The sequence below is a fragment of the Mesoplodon densirostris genome, chromosome 11 (assembly GCF_025265405.1).
Source record: "Mesoplodon densirostris isolate mMesDen1 chromosome 11, mMesDen1 primary haplotype, whole genome shotgun sequence".
Lineage (NCBI taxonomy): Eukaryota > Metazoa > Chordata > Mammalia > Artiodactyla > Ziphiidae > Mesoplodon > Mesoplodon densirostris.
In genome coordinates this window covers 102956567-102975356 of record NC_082671.1, presented here as the reverse complement: position 1 = coordinate 102975356, position 18790 = coordinate 102956567, and the positions used below count along the sequence as shown (strand labels likewise).

General features: G+C 41.2%; 1 pseudogene; it reads right to left on the bottom strand.

Moving 5' to 3' along the window:
• Window positions 1–8637: 8637 nt before the first annotated feature.
• On the bottom strand, window positions 8638–9019 carry LOC132499133 (transcription initiation factor IIA subunit 2-like; annotated as a pseudogene).
• Window positions 9020–18790: the final 9771 nt, after the last annotated feature.

Sequence of the window (18790 nt, the reverse complement as noted above, 5' to 3'; positions counted from 1 at the left end):
GTAGCTGGTCTCAGTCTCCATCTGCCTGCAAGGAATTCTGCTCATTGGCTAATAATGCTCTGGCAACATCCTTACCCATGTTTACTATACATTAATTCACTCAAAAAGTAATTAGCAGGCCTAAAAGACTCAGTTCTGAGAGTCATGCTGATGTATGAGATATAGCCATCCAGTTTTTGCATTTTAACAATTTTCCATGGCATCTGGCTGAAGGTATGGCCTATTCTAATGTTTATGACTCATGTAGTAGAGACAGGACTGTTACTGAAACAAGTTCTAAGGACTGAAATCTAAGCCATCAAGCCCCTGGGCTTCCCAGAAGCTCCAAATTATCTTACCTTGTGCTCCTCGGCCTTTGGCTATCATAAAACATGCTGACTGTCTTCCCCCTTAACTAATATTGCTTTAACCTTATTTAAGGATGCTGCCTAAAATTAGCTTTGTATATAAGTAGTTTAGAGAGCAATATAAAAAATGAATTAATTGTTTTGGATAAGTGAATGCATGAATCGACTGATAAAAGGCAAAAAAAACTGGAGCTTGTTAGAACTTATTAAAAGCATCCTTCCATATAAAAACTACTGAATGCTCACTTCATCTGGTCTCATGAATAAGGATTTAAAGTCAGACAAGAGAAGTGCCTGATTATTAGACAACAATCTTCCACATTAATGGAAACAGGTCAAACTAAACTCTCAGATAATAGGATAGCTTTCTCTATCTTTGGGAATATATAAAATATCCATTCATGCTGAATTCAGCTGTGAAAGGATGCTTGGCCTAACATTAGGATTAATTAGTTATCTTTGCCTGAGCACATGGTGACTTGCTGGAGGGTGGGGATGAGGAGACAGATGACAGCACGGCAGGTAATGATGGTAGAAGTTCGGTCCAGGGTTTGAAACATGCCATAAGTAACCTACAATGGAGATGACCTACATAAAGAGTCAAGATAAATTACTGAAAACTGCTAGATTCAAATGTAGCAAATTCTATCAGATTCCGCTAGGCATAGTTTGCTCAAAGCTATACTTTTGGTCACAGTATCAGAGAAGGAAGTTAGCAGTACTGAACACACAATTCACGAGCACAGTTTGGCTGCAGTTGGAACAGAAACAACATGCTCTTTTAAGGAATTGACATTGCAGAGACGATGATATTCTAGGAAATGAACATGAGATAATGTTTTCAAAATAGCCCCATGATAATGTCAATGAGTAATTTCAGTTCTTATCACCATATTATGTAGTTCAGGGCAGTACTGATATTGTAGCTAGGAAAGGTGTCAGAATGTTTTAAAAGAATTGAGGCTTCCCTCCCTCGCTCCAAGGAAAACAGCTGACGATGGATAAAAACTTTACACTGCTCATCGTGGGGGAAAAAAAAGAATCTGAAAACAGGTTTTGCTGTTTCTCCGCAAATAATGAGCCAAAGATCTTGACCCATCAGCATACATATGTCCAGCTTTATCATCAGAGGGAAAGTCGTGGAAAACAGGGCCCCATATCATTCAAGCTGGAAAAGGTTTTAAAGATCACTAGGCCAGAGCCCAAACTGACAGATGCCCAGAGATATTAAGTAACTTTCCTCAACTGCACAGCGTATGAATTGCAGAGTCAGAGCTGTGGAACCAGGTCCTCGCCTTTCTCCTCTGCCTTGCGGTATTTCTCCACCTACTTCATCTATTTCTCCTCTTCTTCTTTTTTTTTTTTTTTTTTTTGCGGTACGCGGGCCTCTCACTGTTGTGGCCTCTCCCGTTGCGGAGCACAGGCTCCAGACGCGCAGGCTCCGCGGCCATGGCTCACGGGCCCAGCCGCTCCGCAGCATGTGGGATCCTCCCGGACCGGGGCACGAACCCGCGTCCCCTGCATCGGCAGGCGGACTCTCAAGCACCGCGCCACCAGGGAAGCCCTCTCCTCTTCTTTTATAAACAATATAGATCAGGGAAGAAAGACTGCTGAAAGCCTTTTGTAAATCTGCAGAAGTACAAAAAGCCACCCACCCCGTCCCCTCTTCTCACTTCGCGTTCCCTGCTCACATGTTGTAGCTCTCTCTCGGACACTTCTCCAGCCCTGCCTACTTCACAGATTTCATTGCTTCTTTGATGGTTTTTCCTACCCCCGAGCCAGAGTTAGGGGCTCAGTTCCTATAGCAACCTACTCAGACCTCTGTCACAGTATCCACGACCTTATTGTTTTCTAACCTCGGGTAACCTTTCTATCTCTTACCACACCCACAACACTGTGATTTCTTGGAAGCAGTGATTTTGTCTTCCTTACATTTGCAGATGCCATTAAGCACGGCACTTAGCGAAGATCAGTAGCTGTGTCCTGAATACATAAATGAATGTTACAAAATATTTTTGTCTTTCGAGCTTTTGGAAAAAGCAGACAGGCAAAGGTGCATGATGGTACAGGACAATATATGAATGCTTATATAAATATTTTTCAAATTGCAGAAGATCCATGATGGCGTGCTATCTAGTTTCTGTAATTTTTCTTTTTTAAGGGAGCATGAAAGGGCCTGCTAATTCCCAGATACTTAGCGAACAATGCCCGTAGTTTAAAAGTCAAGTTAGTCTCTGCCACTCCCTTCACAGGCTTCTCTGCCCCAAATGCTCTTCTCTCCATACTTGTTCTTGATCCATCCATTTTCAAGGCTCAGCTCAAACACTAGCCCCCCACAGGGCTTTCCTTGACCCCCTTGGTGACCTTAGGGCCCTTTATCACACCTTCTTCTGAACTCTCACAGCATTGTAGCTGTACCTCTTTATTGATTGCATGCTGTTTATTTAAGTGGATATTTTATCTCCTCTCTCCCACTAAGCAACCTGAGGGAAGGGTTTCTTTCTTTATACCCTGGAGATGTCTAACACAGAGCCCCGCCCATGGCAGGTCCTGGGTAAACAGTTTTTGAATTGCTAAAAGCTTCCCTCCTTAAAGACAGCAAGCTGCAAACAGACAAATCTTTACCTGCAAAATGAGGAGGCGATCCTTCCCAGCTGGGCTGGTCCATGACTTAGGTAGCTACGTGTGTGAGCACCAGCCAGATCAGTAGGTGAAGGAGGGCAGGGTGGGGATGTGAGCCTATCATGGGGGGATTTCTCAAGGCAGATAGATAAGAAGAGCCCCTAACCTGGACTACAGGGCAGAGAAGACTTCCTGGAAGAGATGACCCCTGAGCTGAAGTGCGAAGGTTGAGTTAAAAAAAAGAGCAGGAGGGGTGGTCAAACCAGAGCGGGCAGCATGGGTACCGGCCTAGAGGGGAGAAGACAGGCCCTCTTTGGAAATACAAGAAGTGGGATGTAGAGTATCAGACGGGGATGACAGACAAGGAGGCTGAAGAGGTGAAGACCTACTCAAGTCATACAGGGCTTTATACACTGTGCTACCAAGCTTCTTTCTTTTCCTGGAGGAATGGAAAGCTGTTGAAGGATTTCATATGATCAGGTAGCATTGTGGGAAGTGAACTGGAGGGTCCTAGGCAGGAGGCAGAATGACCCGTGGCTATGGCAGTCATCTATGTAAAATGAAAGGAGCTACAAAGAAAAGAATGTGAAAAGTGGGCAATTAATATTAAGATAAATATCAGCTGGTGATCTATTAGAAACGGGAGAAAAGAGAACAGGGAGGGAGAGGAAGACATCAAGCATAATTACGAAATTTCTGGCTTGAGTAACCAGGTTGTAACCTTCACAAAGACAGACAAGGCAGAAAGTAGAGGAAGTTTAAGTGGGAAGATAATGGATGAATTAAGCTAACTGAGTCTGAATTGTCTAAGGGATGTCAAAGTGTCTGTCCAATAGGAATTGGCTACATAGACCCAGATCTCAGGAGAGAGATTTCAGAGCCAGAGATATCTATTTGGGAGTCCTTGTAAGGTGATGGTTGAATTCATAGGAATATATGAGATCATCTGGGGAAAGTACATAGAACTCACGAAAGGCTTAAATTCAAGGGCAGATAAAGAAGGAAGACCTTTGGAAGAACTGAGAAGTTGCAATCAGAGAAGTAGGAGGAAAACCAAGAGAAACCAATTCATGGAAGCTGAAGGATGTTTCAAGAAGCATGGCGTGGCCAACACTGTAAAATGCTGCAGAGATATCAAATGAAATAAAGACTCAGACCATAACCATTGCATTTAGTCAGGAGGTTTTAGTGCCCTTGGAAAGGAAAACACTATTTCTGAGGAGTGATAGAAACTGAAGTCAGGCAGCGGGTCAGGGAGTAAATGGAAGTTGAAAGTGTGGAAAAAATGAATGAAGAGATTTTTTAGAAGCTTGGTTTTAAAAGGAATGTGAGAGATGGGACCAAAATCCAAATGAGACACAAGACTGAGGGTACTCGTGCACACACGTGCACGTGTGTGTGTGTGTGTGTGTCTGTGTGTGTGTGTGTGTGTGTGTGTGATTTGGTTGGTTAGTTTGTTTGTATAGTTGAGAGAGCCCTTCAGTGTTTATGTCCTGAGAGCGAAAGAGTCAGGGAGAGGCTAAAGATACGGGAGAGGGAGGATAAACAATGGAGGGCGTTCCCTAAGGAGCTGGTGGAGAGGGACCAAGGGCGCTGCTGGAAGAATTAGCCTTAGATAGAAGGGAGAAGGGACACTTTTCTCAGGACCAGCAGAGGAGGGGAGGATGGATGCAAGTACTAATAGGAGTATAGGTAGTTAAGGGTACTAGTTAAGAGACTCTTTCTGTAAATCCTGATCAGTCAGGAATGAGAGAATTGGTCACAGTAATATAGCAATGGTTTCAAAAGCAATCACAGGACCTGGTTTCTTCAAACAAACAAAAACTATACGTATATGTATATAAAGAAAAAAAGAGAAAAAGAGAAAAGGAGGAAGAAACTTTACCTTAAAAGAGACTTACCAGACATGTCAACCAATCACAAAATATTGACCTTATTTGGATCCTGATTCAAACAAACTTTTTAAAAGAAGTCAAAAGGCAACAAAGAAATGTGAAAACTGCCTGTATGTATGTCTAGTGGTATTAGAAAATGACTATTAACTTTTTACTGAGATAATGCTATTGTGCTTAGTTTTTTAAAGTGTCCTTATCTTTTAGAGTGCATATTGTATTCACAGATAAAATTAATATGATGTCAAAGATTTGATTTAAAATAATTTGGTGGTGGGATAGAGGCCATAATGGAACAAGACTGGTCACGAGCTGAGTAACAGATATATGGAGGTTTAGGACACTATTCTCTATGCTTTTATAAATGTTTGCAATTTTCCATAATAAAAACGTTTTTAAACCAAAAATACATATTTTTAAAAGCCAGAAGAAAAAAATAAGGCAATTGTGGGGGATGAAAGTGATAACCCAAGACACATAGAAAGATTAATATGCAGCACTGTAAGTCTGCGTAAAGCTGAACACAATCAATTTGTCACAACAAAGCTGAGTGACTTTTTTTCCTAGCAGCCTTCTGAAGGCTAGATGTGAAAGTGAAGAAGTTGCATCGGTACAGGGTAAGGATCTTGAAGGATATGACAGCAGAAGGGATACGATGGTATTGACTAGAGAAAAAGTGAAGCATTAGGCCATCATCCTGTCTAGGCTGGATAGGAAGGATGTGAAAATATGGAAGTGACTGACATGATAGGGACAAAAAGGAACCGGAAGTCTTGAAGAAAAACATGGCTGGAAAATGGAGGTGAGAAAGCTGGAAGAATTATGAGCCTGTGGTTAGCAAGCCAGTCCATGGCGTTTAAGATTTCAGCTCTGGGTGATGACAAGGTCAAGTGTAATTGTAAATGCCTATGAAGTGCCTATGTAAAAGGATGGCTGAAGTGGGATGGAGGTGAGAGTCAAATAGAATTAAGACAGTTATAAAAGTGTGAGGTTGGGTGCTGGATGGGTCCTAAAAGAACACTAAAATCTCTCATAAAGATGAGGCTCAGTTATAAGTTCTGTAACGATAAGGTCTATGTCTCTCTTTTTTAAAAAATTAATATACACCCAACATTGAAGACAGTGCCTGGACCAGAGAAGATGCTCCAAATAGTTGTTGAGTACATGAAGGAAAGGACTATGTCACTAACGCTTTTTTTTATATATAAAATTATTTATTTATTTATTGTTTATTTTTGTCTGCGTTGGGTCTTCGTTGCTGCACGCGGGCTTTCTCAAGTTGCGGCGAGCTGGGGCTACTCTTCATTGTGGTGCGGGGGCTTCTCATTGTGGTGTCTTCTCCTGTTGCGGAGCACGGGCTCTAGGTGTGCGGGCTTCAGTAGTTGTGGTGCGCAGGCTTAGTAGTTGTAGCTCGCGGGCTCTAGAGCGCAGGCTCAATAGTTGTGACGCACGGGCTTACTTGCTCTGCAGCATGTGGGATCTTACCGGGCCAGGGATTGAACCCATGTCCCCTGCATTGGCAGGCAGATTCTTAACCACTGCACCACCAGGGAAGTCCCATGTCACTAACTCTTTAACTTAAAGCCTTCAAGTTTCTACTCACCACTGGTTAGCTGGTTAGTTGGGAGTGGGAGAATGGCATTGAAAAAACAGACCAATGAATATGCACCAAAGCAGGATTCACAGAGCAAAAGAATATTAAAGGAGTTAAAAGTGGAACTTACGAGAAAAACTCAAATGAGTTCACTCCTTTTTTCGTCATTTATACCTGAACTAATATATGAGCTGTGGTCGAGTTAATAACTATCTATGAGTGTACGAAATGATATTTTAAGGGAGGTGAAAACAAGAAAGGATTGTTTGCCTAGTGCCCTGCCCTGTTGCTGTCTGGCTGGGACCTGGCTCAAATGGGAGTTGATCTGGATCACACCAGCCTGAGGTCATCTCCGGTTCATAAGCCAGTGAGCAGGGCAAGGAATCAGGCCTCTAGGAACCCCCGTAACTCCGTAACTGAGTAGAATAAACTCCTCACCCTGCAATTGATCTGCCCGCCTAGGAATCTCAGGAACAAATTAGAATTTTTGAGAATATAGTTGTGGCTCTTATATGACTGACTATCATTCAGTCACTGTTGATTCATTTATTCAACAAAGACTGAGAAATAAAATAGTGGTTTAAATTGAAGACTTCCCTGGTGGTGCAGTGGTTAAGAATCCGCCTGCCAATGCAGGGGACACGGGTTCGAGCCCTGGTCCGGGAAGATCCCACACGCCACGGAGCAACTAAGCCCGTGCGCCACAAGTACTGAGCCTGTGCTGTAGAGCCCACAAGCCACAACAACTGAAGCCCTCATGCCTAGAGCCTGTGCTCCACAACAAGAGAAGTCACTGCAATGAGAAGCCCTCGCACCCAACGAAGAGTAGCCCCCGCTCACCGCAACTAGAGAAAGCCTGCGCACAGAAACAAAGACCCAACACGGCCAAAAATATAAATAAATTAATAAAATAAATAAATAAATAAATAAATTGAAGACATGATTTAGAAAAGACATTAAAAAAAAGAAAGTGAAAAAAGAATTAAAGACTAAGTCAGCTTACAAATAAAATCCTTACTAATGATAATCTCAAATGCTGAGTGAGTTTACCACTGGCCACATACTAAGTCATGTGCTTTACATAAATTCTCATGTCACCATCATAGTAGTCCTGTGATCCAGGTATTACTAGGATTCCCATTTAACAGGTGAGGAAACAGGGTACGAGGTTAAATGACTTTTCCAAGACTACCAGCTAATATGAAACCAGTCCAGGTCTAGCTGGCTCTAAAGCACATGCTTCTAAGCTGTACTCTAAACTGCTTTACTAAACCCTGGGAAGGCGGGAGGGGAGGAAATGAAGCCCCATGTAGACAGACTTGAGCTACTAGTGATGAAGGGTCTGAGGCTTCGAGGAGTTAGGGATGTAAGACAAGAAATTTTTATAGTGTCTCTCTGGTCTCTGCTCTCACATTCATGTAATTCATATTTTCAACAGAGAAAGGAAAGGCTGCGTCAGGGACACGTTAAGGGCAGGGAAAAAAATGGGAAAACCGACAACAACACCAAACTTCCAGAGATCATTTAGGCCACTGCCTATCAGAAAACAGAAAAGGGAGGAACTCCCAAAGTCCTTGAGTCCCTATTTCCCCGTGAATGAAAGAGACTAGTATGTAAATAAGAGCTTTGCATAAGCCAGACATTCTTTCAAGTCCAGTTTAGCTACCGTATGAGTCATTTCCTTTTTAAAGCAGGAATTAAAAGAGATAGAGGCATATAATCATTACCTAGCACAAACCTTTTTTTTTTTTTTTTTGAGTTTTAAAGTGAATTTATTAAAGAATGGTCTCAGGAAGGCCACAATGTTTGATTTGTCGTAGAAAGAAGTTCTGGGGCTTCCCTGGTGGCGCAGTGGTTGAGAGTCCGCCTGCCGATGCAGGGGACACGGGTTCGTGCCCCGGTCCAGGAAGATCCCACGTGCCGTGGAGCGGCTGGGCCCGTGAGCCATGGCCGCGGAGCCTGCGTGTCCGGAGCCTGTGCTCCGCAACGGGAGAGGCCACAACAGTGAGAGGCCCGCGTACCACAAAAAAAAAGTTCTGTTTCTTCATGCTGTATAATAAAGGTAATGTAAGAAGGTACAGTTATAAGCTTCTTTCTACTGGAATTCTCTGATAGTACGGCACAGTGCAGTCACTTCTGCAATGCCAGAATAAATTTTTAAAAAGTCTCTTCTATGCTTCTCTTCAAAAAGCGATGGACAATAACAAGATGGCCTTAAAAAGCCATTTTTTTCCTATTCATTCTGTAGTATTGGAGCCAGTATTTTTACCATCACAGGCTACAATTTTCACTTTATCCACTTTAATAAGTTGTCACCTCTCTGAATTCAACATCATTCAATACAAAAGTCCACACATTATCACAGAATCTGTACGTATTTAGAGAGCCCCTGAAATTGACTCTGTTCCTGACCCTCTGTGCCCAGGCTGAATTTATAGCCTTATCAAACTGAAGGAGAGCTTGAAGGGCAAGTTGGGGGGTAATCTGTTGAGACTGTATGAGCTCATCGAGGCTCTCCTGAAGACTGTTTCCCAAAGTGTATTTCTGTACAACTGATATGCCATGGCTTAGGAGGGAGAAATTCTTTTTCTTATTCAGGCTTGCATTGATATCTGTCAAGTCACTGATCCACACAATCTTAATAGACCTTTTCTTCTCATTCAAGTAGCAAAAAGGTAAAGGGCTCCTCCTTGGACAAAACAACAACATCATGTTGCATATATACTGTACACACAGCCTGACCAATTCCTATCCTCATTGGCAGAGAGAAATGAACAGGTAAGATAAACAGGCGGATGAGATGATAGAAGAGGCCACAGCCGGTTAACCTGCCACACTTACAAAGGAATCTGAATAACAAGAAGCCTTTGACTGACTCAGGAAAGGTTTATCTCCTCCAAAAGGAAGTTTAACCCCACGTTATCCACTAGAGCAAAGATGCTCATAAACCTTTGGAGGAAGTCTCAGAGTAAGCCTAATGCCAGAAAAAAGGAAAAGGAAACAGCCACCCGTTCATTCACAGATAAAGGCTCCGCCTTGACCTTGCAACTGAAAAACAGATATAGCTGTATTCTGTGATGGCACAAAAAGTAAACAGGAAAGTGACTGGCCTCTTTCCCATCTTAATGCCTACAGTAGATCTTGTCCCATCCCTGCAGTATATTTATCAGGGATGACTTTTTTTTTTTTTTTTTTTTTTTTTTTAGGATTAAAGATTCAATTTGAAGATTGAAGCAGCGAGGAAGGAAGCAAAGTAAGTAGAAACTGAAGCACATTCCCATTGCCTCGGGAATTCCAGAACCCTAATCCATCCCTCCTATATACACTGCACCTGAAAATGTGTCCAGAAAAGCCTTAGATTCACCCAGTTCCACCAGCGTCCACATTTACTAACATGCAAAGCTAATAAGAGCCGCCCGCACCACAGTTGAGAGGTCTTGGGATGCCCGACATAATACAACAGAATGCTATGGAGCACGCACCATGTGCTAGAGCGCTGTGCTGGGTGCCAAGGTTACAATAATAAGCAAAATAGATCATTTTTTCTGTTCTCAGGGATCTGTGGTCCAATGGGAGAGGCTGACAAGTTATCTATTGGTTCCAATGCAGCATATGCTAAGTGCTATAGTTGCGGGGTGGGAGAACAGGTTCCTACGGGAGCTCAAGAGGGAAGGGGGTCTTCTCAGGGGACATAATATCCAAGCTGAAACCTAAAGGATGAGTAGGAATAAAGAAAGGATTTCAGGGAAGGGAATATGCAGGAGAAAGAGGAAGCTTTGCCTGGGTATACAGAGAACTTGGAATGCCTTAGATCAACCCCATAAAAGAAACACAACCCATGTCAATTAAGAACAAGGTGTTTTCCTCTTTTAGTGTTTCATCAATTAATCCTCCTTGTGCTTTATGAGAAAAACCCTAGCCTTTGATCTCTAAACAGGAATTTTCCCTCACTTTGCTTATCAGGTAATTTGTGAGCCTGAAGTCGACAGCACTTGAGTAATTAGATTTCAGAGTACTGGGAAGGTTTCTCCATCCTTAAAATTCTTCGTAACTTATTTAATGTTTCTGAATGTACTGTAAGGACTAGATAGGTGATTATTACACACACAAAATGAATGTAAAAGTACATGCATAGGAACAATTATGAAAATAGTAACAGCTGACATTTATTACATGCACACTCAGCACCAGCCACTTTTTCTAAGTTCTTTATGCATATTAAGTCGATTAATTCACACAATAGTAAATTCTACTGATATCTCTAGTTTGCAGGTAGGTTAACTGAGGCACAAACCGTTTAAGCAACGTGTCCAAGGTCGTACAGCTAGCAAGGGTAGAGTCAGGATTTGAACTCAGACAGTCTGACTCCAGGGTCCATGAGTTTATCTGCAATGCTAGTCAATCAGGGCAAAGATGGAAACAAACTTTGCCTCACAGTTCTTTCTACCTCTGGCCAGTCCTGTGTGGGCCAGAGCTGAGCTGCAAACCTTTCTACCAGGTATACCAAGCAACACAAACTATCCGCTGTTCCACCTGTTAAATCCTAAGGCTGAAAACTTCTGAAATGTCCAGACTCTTCCCCAGATGCTTTGAGTTATGTTACTTCTGTTGGGAGCCTCTATATTCTTTCACAGAAAAGAGCAATTTCTGGTCATTTGGGACCGTTACTTCAGGATGACCGTGATTACATTCATCAAGTTTCTGACACTGAGCTTGCTAAAGGTCCCTTTTCTGAGGAAAACTCAAAACAATCTTAAGCCATTCCTAAGTCTTTACCTGAGGAATTAAGCTGGCTAGTTCTACTGTAGGAAAGTCATCTTTAAATAATTTATGTACTACACAAAGAATGACTTCAAGAAAATGTAAAAAAAAAATTTTTTTTCCTTTAGTAAAAAGTGTTCTAAGTTGAAGATTTATCTGCCTACCCACAGGAAGATGGAGCCAGCTGATTTTTTAAAAAGGTAACAGTTACAGGCCATATGATTCAACATGAACAAAATACTGAAACATCTAAAGGGATGAGAACTATAATTTATCCGTATCATTATTTTTCTATTTAGAATTTAGTGTCATTTTATTAATTAGAAAAATGAATCTGGGGGAAAGGTTTTAAGAATACTTATCAGTTCAGTTTTGGCTGCAAGTAACAGAAACCTCCTCTTCAAAGTTGCTGAACAAAAGAGAAACAGGGGCATCTTTGGCTGATGGTAGACTCTAGCTTTGTGGATTAACTTTGAGCCCTTATGGGTCTTTATTATTTTCTGTATATTCAGCTAGGAATATATATTGCTGTTAATTTTTTTTTCCCGAATAGTAGTTGTCAAAAACAAAAACAAAACCTGACCAACTTTCATGAGTCCTAGGAGTCAACAGTTCTCAGATCATCATTTCTATTTTTCCCAAATAGATCAAAGCTGGATGAGAAGCCTCAGTAAAGAATTATGTAAACATTGCTTGTTTAAGATAACCAAGCCTCTCGGCTAACATTAGATAACCCCTGCAGAACTAGTAGAACTTTCTTGTAGCCATAAGCAGCCCTAAAGGCAGGCAGAGAAACCATTATCAATGGATTTTATGTAGCCCCTATTCTGAAGACCAAGAGAACACCAAAACCCCGGGGGCGGGTGGTGGTAGGAATGATTCTAGAAACTGGTTTCAACAATTTCAAACCCCAATTTTTTTTAATTTAAGATATTTCATTAAGATCAAAGGTTTTTCATTATACTTATTTACAGTTCCTTACTAGTCAAAAAGGAAACAAATAATAAACATATTTATCTTTAGGGAGCTTTTGACAACAGTTTAAAACAGTTTTGTAAATCTGTTTGTCCATTTTAAATTGTTACCAATTAGATGCCTGAAAACTTACAATACCAGGGATGTCAGCCTTAAAAATACCAATAACTGCCATATTGGCTAGTGAAATCATGTTTAAAAAATTATATAGCTCCATTCTATCTTTTTACTTTTTTAACCAACTCTAATTTGTCATTCATAGGAGTACGTATAGAATTTCCCTCTTGCTCTTAGATTTTTAATATGTACATTCTCTCTTCTTTCAAATACTGGTTGATACTCCATTGGAAACAAGTTGCTAAAGGAACTAGTACAATGAGGGGCATAATGCTTACCCCAACTTTTTTTTTTACCCCAACTTTAAATAAAGGCCACGCCACACACAAAATAGATTGGGGAGCAAAAGTGGTGAATACCACTTTCTAAGCCAAACTCAACCCACTTGTTACTTTCTATCATTACCCACTGCCCTCAATAAGAAAAAACTTCCTGGCAGTCCATTTACGCGAACATCTAAGCAAGAACTGAAGGACTTAACTGCAGAATGAGTATTCTAAAGAAATATATATTTCTATGTTTATAAAAATTGTTCTGATTTAAAATATTGAAACATTAAGATAAACAGTTGAAGCTCATTTGTCATGAGTTTTTGTGGGGGTTTTTTGGTTTTTTTTTTTTTTTGCAGTACGTGGGCCTCTCACTCTTGTGGCCTCTCCCATTGCAGAGCACAGGCTCCGGACGTGCAGGTCCAGTGGCCATGGCTCACGGGTCCAGCCGCTCTGTGGCATGTGGGATCTTCCCAGACCGGGGCACGAACCCATGTCCCCTGCATTGGCAGGCGGACTCTCAACCACTGCGCCACCAGGGAAGCCCTGTCATGAGTTTTATTTCTAGCTTCCAGACAGGTTCATATAACAAGCACAAATGTATTTCCTTTCTGGGTATCAGGTACTTATTTCTATAAAGAGATCTTACCTGTCTGAACGGAAGAGACAGATAGAGTTGCTACAGTCCCAGATCTGTGTCTCTGCTGCATTTAAAGTGGCACAGTTTCTCATGCCTGTTTTTCTTTATAAGCAATTAAAATTATTTGAGATCATTCTGCATCCCCTAAATTTCAAAGGTGCAACTGTATATCACACCACAAAGTAGTTAAATTCAAGTGGCTCATTATTCAAGGATGAGAGGTCAAATTCATTCAGGCAATGAACAACCAATTCTGGCTGCATTCAACTGTATGGTTTAGGTTATTTTCTTTTTTAAAGAGCTGATTTTCCTCTCAAACCAATTCAGTCTTTCTTCCGCAAACCGTTTATACGGGTAGATAAAACTTTTAACACAAAAGCCAGCAAAAATTGTATATGTACAAGATCTACTTATTGACAATCAGTATTGAACTACATTAAACACTGATTTTTCTTCCATTTAGATAAAATTCTTAGATTGCTGTGATGAAGTCTCATTCGTTCTAACTTCCTTTAAGAACGAGGACAGCCTTTGCACACTGACTGACATAAGGAAAGAGTTTTGTTGGTGGTTTACAAATGCTTTTGAACAATACAGGTGGGACTACACATGACGTCTCCACCAAAATAAATGTTGGTAAAATCATGACTCCGTTCAGCATTAATCAAAGAGCAGTAGAGAAGTTACTGTGAGAAACCTTACTCAGTAAACAATAAGGGATCAAATTCCACTGTCAAAGAGCAACTTTTAAATAGTTAAAACATGATTCATACAAACATAGAATGAACACGTGGTAACTCATATTCAACTCATTGATGGGGGAGCCAGTGGAATGTTAAAGCTGTTGCCCAGGGCTTTTGAGAACCTGTGTATTTGTAGAAATTTGTAAAAGAGAATGTCTGAACAAAATTGCTACGTTAAATACAAAACTGGTTAATGTCCTACTGGATAATCTTTGGCGATATCTTTCTACCAGACATAAATCTACAAATCAACATATAACCCCATGGAGTCTAGGCCTTGTTGGTAGTAAATTGTGTGTTAAACAAAAGGTACTTTTCCTTGGTTAATTATATAATCCTTGGTGGCCTTTTAAACATTTCCCCAGTGTAACTTAGATGGGACATGCTGTCCTATTTTTCCCTTATTTCCAAGTTCGCGATTATTTTTCTTGTCACCTCTGAAGTTGTGCTTGAAAAAATAAAAATGAGATTCTAATACTACATCATTAAGAGCCATTATTGAAAAGCAATTCCCAAATCTGGAAACACAAAATTTCTGGAAATGAAATTTAACTTTGTTTCTTCAGCCCTGGTTTGAAACAATGATTCTCCATCTCGTGAGTCACTGTGTTTGCCTCCCTTTTTTCTCTCCCTATTCTAGTAAAGACCTGAAAGTTTCCTGGCAAAGCCATCTGGTTCTCCCCTCTGCACAATGGCACAAATTACACAAACCGCTTTCCTATTTTAGAAGAAATACCACAGTCTGCCACACTAACATCCAACAACTTTCACCTAAGAGAAAAATGCTTCTTTTAAGTGAACACGAGCCCTTACCCTCTTGTCCTTTCTATGCATTAATGGTCAGCCAACTACCTCTGTTAGTAGCCATTCTCCTTTGATTAGAAAGCCAATACTATTCTCCAAACAAAATGATCACCATGCCTTTAATGTCCTCCTATCTTATTTTCCAACTCCAAATTCTTCTGGGGGTCCCTTTTAAACTTTCTTGAACCTGACAGATTAAAATGCTCTCCTAAAACTCCAACAGATATTGAACCAAGGACCAAGTATTCCCACAAATACTGAAAGAAATGAGATTACATTTCCTTTGCCTATTTCTACCTCCTCTCAGAGTAAAAGATTAGACTTTAGCAGTAAACAGATTGAACGTAGGTAAAAGATGCAAAGACTCAGAAGAGGATTTAAATCAAAAACACATGATGATATCACGCATAGGCAGAATCTAAAAAAAAAAAAAAAAGATACAATTGAATTTATTCACAAAACGAAAACAGACTCACAAACTTAGAAAACAAACTTATGGTGACCAAAGGGGAAAGGTGGGGGGGGGATAAATTGGGAGTCTGGGATTGACATATACACACTACTATATATAAAAGAGATAACCAACAAGGTCCTACTGTATAGCACAGGGAACTCGGTTCAATATTCTGTAATAACCTAAAGGGGAAAAGAATCTGAAAAAGAGTAAATATATGTATATGTATAACTGAACCACTTTGCCGTACACCTGGAATACAACATTGTAAATCAACTACAGTCCAGTATAAAATAAAAATTTTTTTAAAAACAAAAAACCCACGTAATTAAAAAAAAAAAAAAAACAGGTACAGAAGTAGTTGCTTGGGGCTGAGGATTTGTCATTTATTGACCGTGTTGGGCCTTGGGGTGTTTTACTACTGTTCCTGCTCTATCTCAGGAAGCCATGACACGAGCTGGAAGCAGTACGCCTGCAGTACGCTCTGGGTTTCCTCACACACGAGGACCAAACTGAAAGGAAAGGCCTAGAATGTAAATGTCTCATTAGCCTGAGTCTGGGCTTGCTGCCCAGTTCTGATTGGGTTCCCAGTGACTTCTTTTGGGCTTGGGGCCAGGACTTATTTTTATGTTAGATCTTGAAGAAATTTATTCAGTTCCCACAAACCGCATGGTACTGTGAAAACTTTAGATTCATCAGTAGCAGTCTCGGAGAGGGGTGTGAATAGAGGGTAGCCCGAAGGAGAGAGAAAGACAAAATGCCACAAAGATAGTTAATGAGGTATAGCGCTGGGCTCCTTTTGGTCACAACAATCCAGGTTTTGATCAACCAATCTCCAGAGCTAAATTCCCACACCAGCTTGAAATAATGAGCTACCCAGCCTCCAAAGGAAAGCCCCCAGTGTGGGGGGCTGTGAAGGGACGGGGGACAGCGGACTTCCATTTGTTCACCACTAACCACACTCCGAACCTCGCACCTGGCACTTCAGTGAATTCATTCTTCAGAGCAGCCCCATGAAGCAGGACAGGGAACAAGAATCTCACAGCCACTATGTCATCAGCCCCTACCCTCACTTTTAATTCCACTGACAAGCACAGGCCATGCTTAAAATTTGGAAACCAATGACAGTACCAGAATTAACTATGTAACTTGAATAAAACCCGATTTAATTCTGCCTTTGCACTTGACTCCCACAGTCAAGTGGGAGGCTCATTAGTAAGGACAGAAATTCACCCCAAAGTGACCTCAATGTATGAAGGGCTCTTCAGCATCCTGGGAGGACGAATGGTGAATCCCACCTCCCCATCACTGTGCACCACCCCAGTGTCTTAGGGCACTGACTATGTAGATAGCTATGGTCCAAGGATAATTTGTTTTTTCTCTCTCTTTTGGCCAGACTTGGGTTGAACAAGGACCAAGTTCTTGGTCACATGCATGGCCCTTCACCCCCAGGGGAAGGCTGAGTGGGTTAGCTGGGGTGTAGTGAGCCCTCTTGGGTGAGCAGACAGAAACCACCTGTACTAGAGCGAAGAGAGCACACAACAGGGAGTCCAAGGCCATAGGTGATTTTGAAAAAGACTTGAATTATGTTTTTTAACCTATGCTAACAAAACTCTAACCTGTGGGCTTCCCTGGTGGCGCAGTGGTTCGGAGTCTGCCTGCCAATGCAGGGGACACGGGTTCGAGCCCTGGTCTGGGAAGATCCCACATGCCGCGGAGCAACTAAGCCCGTGTGCCACAACTGCTGAGCCTGTGCGTCTGGAGCCTGTGCTCTGCAACAGCAGAGGCCGTGACAGTGAGAGGCCCGCGCACCGCGATGAAGAGTGGCCCCCGCTCGCCGCAACTGGAGAAAGCCCTCGCACAGAAACGAAGACTCAACACAGCCAAAAATAAATAAATAAATTAAAAAAAAAAAAAAAAAAAAAAAAAAACTCTAACCTGTGACCTAACAAGCCAAAGATATTGGAAGAATCTGATGGGAACAGTGAATTAAAAGCCTTCTTTACAGCTATCTCTTCCCAATGGAAGAAATGACCTTCAACATTCACTCACGCATCCAACAGATATTTATTGAAAGGCTACTATACACTAGACATCATTCTAGGACCTGGGCAGCAGTGAACAGGACAAGAGCAATGACAGAAAGGTTCTTTGTCTTCCTTATTAAAGTAATATATGCATATTCAAGGAAAATTATAAACTGGAGATAAACTGAAAGGAGAAAGCATTTGAATTCTCCCAATCAGAAAAAAAAATACCGTTAACTTTGTGGGACATATATTCTTCTTTTCAATCTATTTTCAATGTGCATGAATCCATAAGTACATACATACTATTTTCCCCAAAATAATACTAAAATGTACATAATATTGTATCATGGCTGCTTTTTTCACTTGTCACCTTGCTAGCCATATTTCCATAGGTTACAGTCTGATTAAATGCTAATTTCCTCATTTCAAAAGCAGGAGTAAAAGCATTTTTCTTTAAATCCTACCCAGTGAGCTAGACTCAATAGATATGAGGAAGAGAAAAGGGAAGAGTAAATGGAGCCCCAAGCCATCCCCACCCCTGGGTTTCTGACCAGGAGAGAGCAACTCCTACCACTCCCACAGCTCCCAGTTGACTGCAGGGAGGCGGGTGGGCAGCATCCTGATGGCTGCAAGTACCTGCAGGCCCTGGTTCATAGCACTGGGTCCACCTGGCCCAGGCGGTGCAAGGACAGCAGTTCCATCAGTGGGTTTAGCAACAACACACAGTCTGGAATGCTTGACCCTTGCCTCAGGTTTTACCTGGGAGGGAGGCCAAAGCTTACCTGGGTGTGGTCAGGGCTCTTAGGGAGAACAGCAGGGCAGGCGTGGGCTACTTGGCCCAGGTATAAGTAACCTGTAATTTCTTCCACATTATATGTTACTAAAAGCCAGTCACATCCTTATTATTCAGCTTAGCACTTACGCCTAAGTTCAATCTGTTGTACTTTGGCAAAGTTGCACACTTAAGGTCTAAATCACTAAATAATTTAAGAGAAGTCTGGTGTCCAAAGAAAGAAAGCCTCCTCTCAAGGTGGGATTTGCTTGTGGGCACCAGGCTCACACAGGAAATTCCTAGGGGAGTTATCCCAGGAGCCAGCCACAACATCATTGACTACCTCTTATTCCATGGTATCAGGAAACCAAAGTTTATTTTATCAAATGTCTTTTTTTGAAAAATAATTTTTATCTTCCATTTTTTTTACCTTAATATTCCTGTAATGAATATCTGACTGCTAAATGTTCATTCACTTGCTTTATTAGAGCCTACGATAAATTCTTTCAGGTAGAATTATCAACTCAAAGGGTATAAATATTTTTATGACTTTTGCAACCAAATTACCAGACAGCTCCCTCAGAGAAGTTGTACCAATCTTTATTCTCACTAGTCTTGTGTGGAGGTATTTAATTGCCTATAACTTTCTCTACACTGGGTATTACCATAAAACAAAATTGTTAATTTGATATGTGAAAAAAATAATTTCACTGTTTTCCTCATTAGCAATAAATGAGCCTGAAGATATTTTTATATGCATGTTTGCTATT